Below are 5589 nucleotides of genomic sequence, written 5' to 3'. Positions count from 1 at the left end.
ACATCTTCTCTTTGAGGTAAGTTGAGCCCTTACCCGATCTTTGATGGCGTTGACTAGTCAAACAGTGTTATTCACAAATAGGTGCCCTAACGCACTTGAAAATAATTAGGTGGCGACTCTTCTCTTTTAATACCCATTTAAAAGAGTTGTCACACGTCGAAACCCATTTTCGCGAGAAAATAGGGCGCGACAGCGGTACTCGCCTGGTTGATTGACTGTTGATGTTCAGATTTTGCTATGTGGCATGGAAGAATTATAGAAGTATTTCTCGTGGGGATGATTATGTATGAGAGATGTGTTAGTCATTCGAGTGGTGGAGTTGGGATAGGCTATGGTGATTCATGTGTTTTATGGATTTGGAGATTGGGAGTTCTCAGAAGCAGATTATTTCGTGGTTGCGGACTATGAAGATGTGGCAAAAGATAGCTATATGGTACTACGTGCTATGGTTAGGTCATTGTGGACTTTTGGAGGGCCATTCATCCATTTGGGGATGACCAGAGTTGATTTGGGGGCTCAGTGGTAGACTTAATGAGGATGTGTATTCTACAACATGTCGAATTTGTTGACTCGGGACCGTTATTGCTGAAAGGTGTGTCATTCGGCTAGAGTTGAGCTTGTTCGTGTTCTAATATGTTCTATGTGTTACTCTTCCATGCTACGAGGGGTTGTGAGTCGTTGGTTTTGTGCACACATGGTGCGGTTGTTTGGGCCTTATAGCGAAATTCGAGCGAGATAGTGACTGCGGTGTGGAATGGTTGATTGCGCCTTGGTTATGGTCTTCTAGGTTGTGGTATATTGTGTTATTTTCTTCTCCATGGCTATGGTCATACACTTCATATACTTGATGTTGAATTGCACGTGGTTGTTGATTTTGGGTCATTTTCAATTTTGGGTGCATTTGAATTATTGCATATTGGTGCACGGATTGCACGGTTTGTGACTTAAGGTTGTATTGGTAAGGCATATCACTAGAGTGGCTGTATCTGATGAGATGAGGTCGTTGGACCTAGAATGAGTGCTATCAAGTTTGATTGCAGTATATTTGGAAGGATAATGTCATTGATTGGCTTAGAAATGGGCTATAGTTCTGTCGAAGGAGGGAGAGCTCCATGACTTGTTGATCTGATGAGTGGTTATGATTTTCTGCGTGTTTCTTTCATCATCAATAGTGTACGAAGGTTTTGAATGAGGTTTTATTCGATATGGGGTTTATTATGGTATTGGGTTTGTTTTGAGCAGCTACTGTGATCGAGAATTATTGCTATGAGTATGCAAGTTATGTGGTATATCATGTGATTACATCTTGGGTTATGGATATGACTTGATACAACATTTTCAGACTTATACAATGTGTAGGTGCGAGATTCTGGTCTTGTAAGGAATTTCGGATGTAGGAAATCGGGTTCTAAGACTTACAGACTAAGGTTAAAGTAATGATCTTCAGTTATATTGTGTTTCAGGCTTGCATGGATTGGGGTGACGTGGAATCACCTCGAGTATGCACATGGTAAGGTTACACGGTAATTTGATGGCATTAGAACGACTTTGGGCACGTCCGAGAACGAATGCATGTTTTAGTGGGGGAGAATGTAATGACCCGACCGGTCATTTTGAGCATTAGCAGTCCGTTCAGTCGTTTGAAGTCTTGAGTAGCTTCATATGATGTATTATGACTTGTGTGAATTGTCGGATTAGTTTTCAGGTGTTTCGAAATTAGTTTGGAAGAATGAATTTCATGTTTGAAGCTTTAAGTTGGAAGAGTTGACCAAGTTTTACTTTTGAGTATTTGACCTCGGATCAGAGTTTTTACGATTACGTTAGGTACAAATGGTGATTTTGAACTTGGGCGTACGCCCGGATTTGCATTTCGATATTTCAGAAGGTTTCGGCACTTATTGGCGAAAGTTAGAAATTTGAAGGTTTGGAAGGTTCATGAGTTAATCGGAAGTTGACTTTGATGATATTGGGTTTGGATTGTGGTTTTTGGAACTGGAATAGCTTCGTTATGTCATTTGGGACTTGTGTGCCGAATTTAAGTCCATTCCGAGTTGATTTGATATGTTTCGGTACGAGTTTTGGAAGTTGAAAGATTCAAAGTTCATTAAGTTTGATTTGAGGTGGGATTCGTCATTTTGATGTTGTTATGCGTGATTTGAGGCCTCGAGTAGGTCCGTGTTAGGTTATGGGAATTTTTGGAATATTTGAACAGGGTCCCGAGGGGCTCGGGTGAGTTACGGACGTGCTTCAGATCATTTTTATCTCTTGTTGCATTGCTGAAGATTTCTGATACTGGTGTAGCCGCATCTGTGGGGTCTTGGTCGCAGAAGCTACTTCGCAGATGCGGACTATTCATCACAGAAGCGGGAGAAGGCTGGGTGCAGAGTCTTCGTAGATGCGGAAGATTTGGGCACCTCTGCGGCTTCGGTGAAGCTATGGACTTAGACGCAGAAGCGAGATGGAGCGTAGAAGCGCGTTTGGCTTCACACCTGCAATTGCGCAGAAACGGAAGAGTGTCCGCATGTGCGAGTGGTCGACTGGTTAGTGGATTACGCAGAAGCGAGGTTTTTGGTCGCAAAAGCGACACTGCAGAAGTGGCTATTGTTTCGCAAATGCGAAATTGCCTGGACAGAAGCTATAAAATCGAGGGTTGTCCATTTTTATCATACACTGAGCTATAGACCTCAGATTTGGGCGATTATGGAGGCGAGTTCCATCACATGGTTTGGGTAAGTATTTTATACTCGGTGTTGATTATATTTCGTGAATCTATCTTCGTTGTTGGTAATTGTATTATGAATTTTAAAGAGAAATTGGGGGGTCTTTTGTCTAAGATTGCATAAAGTGAATTTTCGAGTTTTGAGCATCGATTCAGAGTCTGATTTGAGTAAAACTAGTATGGTTGGACTCGTAATTGAATGAGTTGTTGGATTTTGTAAGTTTTGTCGGGTTCCAAGGTGAGGGCCCAAATTTGACTTTTTGGTTGACTTTGGGATTCTTATTAAAAATTCGATCTCTATCGATTGGGTATGTTTCCTTTGGCATTATTTGATGTTCTTGAGTTTTGACTGGTTTCGAGCCGTGCGGAGGTCGGTACGCACGGGATGGCATTTTGGAGTATCGTTTGGCTTTCTCGGTATTGGATTTGGCTTGTTCGAGGTAAGTAACACTTCTCGCTGAGGGTATAAACCCCTGAATATACGTGTTATGTGTTTGGTGTTGAGGTAACACACATGCTAAGTGACGGACGTGTCGGCGTGCACCGTGTGAATATTGACTCGGATGATCCTATGGTACCGTCCCCCGTGCATAACATCACTCAGAATCAGCCCCTCGGGCAAACCTCATAGTCACTCGTAAACAGCCCCTCGAGCACAACACGAATCCAGTACAGCCCCTCGGGCACAACATCATGTCGCTCACTCAGGGTACTCGCACTCACTAGGGATGTGCAGACTCCGGAGGGGCTCCTACAACCCAAGCACTATAAGAAGCCACCTCGTGGAATAATCAATCAGGCCCTCGTCCTCTCATAGCCAAAATCAGTAACAACAAGTTGCGGCACGCAGCCCGATCCCATAATATCCTCACAAAAATAGGCCCTCGGCCTCACTCAGTCACAACCTCTCAAGACACTCGGGCTATCAGTAAAACAGGGTGCTCAGCCCAAAATATCATTTTAAGTATAAAAAATAGAGTAGATAAGACTGAGTTATGAAATCAGTAAACACAACATGATTGAGTACAGATCTTAAATCAAAACAGTGAGGAAATATTAAGAAAAGGCCCCTAAGGGTCCCAACAGCTTTGGCACGAAGCCCCAAATATGGCATTCAGCCCAATTTATAGAAATTCTTTCTAAAACACATAATTATCATGTAGTTTTCAATCAAATACGCAACTTAATAGCTACCGGACGGACCAAGTCACAATCCCTAATGGTGCACGCCCACACGCTCGTCACCTAGCATGTGCGTCACCTTAAAATAATGAAACGATGTGAAATCCAGGGTTTCATACCCTCAGGACAAGATTTACAATCATTACTTACCTCCAACCAGCCAAATCCCTACTTCGCGACGCCCTTGCCTCTGGAATCGGCCTCCGAACGTCCCGAGTCTGACCAAAAGTAATACAATGTAATCAATACAGGCCAATGCACCAATTCCATAAGAAAAATTATCAAATTATACCAAAAACCCGAAATTCAGCCAAACCCGGCCCACATCTTGAAATCCGACAAAAATCACAAAACTAGAAACATCTTTCACTCATGAGTCTATACATGCCAAAATCATCAAAATCCGAGATCAAATGGTCCCTCAAATCTTCAAATCAAACTCTCCAATTCCAAGCCCTAATCCCTTCAATTTCATCCCTAATTTCTACTAATTTCATGCTTAAACAACTGAGAATTACCATAATCACAAGTATTAAGCTCAAATAACTTACCTCAATGAGTATCCCCTTGATTCCCTCTTCAAAACCCTCCAAAAAGCTCCAAAACCGGATGAAAAATGGTGGAAATAACTCCAATTTCGCGAAGGGTCCAATTTATACCTTCTTCCCAGGCATTTCCGCACCTGCGGCGCTTCAATCGCACCTGCGCAACTTCTTCTGCGGTCCAAACAACCGCACCTGCGGTTTTCACTTAAACGCCCAAGACCGCTTCTGTGCCCCAGGCACTGCACCTGCGGTCCCGCAGATGCGTCAAACTCACTGCATCTGCGGTTCTTCTCTTGGCCCTCAAATACCGCATCTGCCGCTTCCTGACCGCATCTACGACCTCGCACCTGCGGTCCCCAATCCGCAGGTGCGAAAACATCAGAAGCAGCAGCTTCAACTGTACAATCTAATTTCCAAATCCTCCGATAACCATCCGAATTCATCCTGAGGCCCTCGGGACCTCAACCAAAAATACCAACAAGTCACATATCACCATTCAAACTTAGTCGAACCTTCAGAACACTCAAAACAACTTCAAAATACCAAATTACCCTCGGATTCAAGCCTAAGAACTTCTAAACTTCTAAATTCCGCAAACGATGCCGAAACCTACCAAACCTCGTTCGAATGACCTGAAATTTTGTACACACGCCACAAATAACACTACGGAACTACTCCAATTTTCGAAATTCCATTCCGACCCCGATATCAAAATTTCCACTGCCGACCGAGAAACGACAAATTTCCAATTGCGCCAATTCAAGCCTAAATCTACCACGGACCTCCAAATAACATTCCGGACGCGCTCCCAAGTGCAAAATCACCTAACGCAGCTAACCGAACCATCAGAATTCACATCTGAGATCATTTACACATAAGTCAACATCTGGTTGACTTTTTCCAACTTAAACTTCTAAATAGGAGACTAAGTGTCTCATTCCACACAGATACCATTCCGGACCCGAACCAACCAACACGATACGATGAAATACAGCTGAGGAACACGTAAAGAAGCAGAAATAGGGGAAACGGGGATATAACTCATGAAACAACTGGCCGGGTCGTTACATCCTCCCACTCTTAATCAAATGTTCATCCTCGAACGAGTCTAGAAACATACCTGAAGCCTCAACAGGTGTGCAT

Source organism: Nicotiana attenuata, unplaced genomic scaffold (assembly GCF_001879085.1).
Source record: "Nicotiana attenuata strain UT unplaced genomic scaffold, NIATTr2, whole genome shotgun sequence".
In the NCBI taxonomy this organism is placed as follows: domain Eukaryota; kingdom Viridiplantae; phylum Streptophyta; class Magnoliopsida; order Solanales; family Solanaceae; genus Nicotiana; species Nicotiana attenuata.
This window is presented reverse-complemented; position numbering follows the sequence as displayed.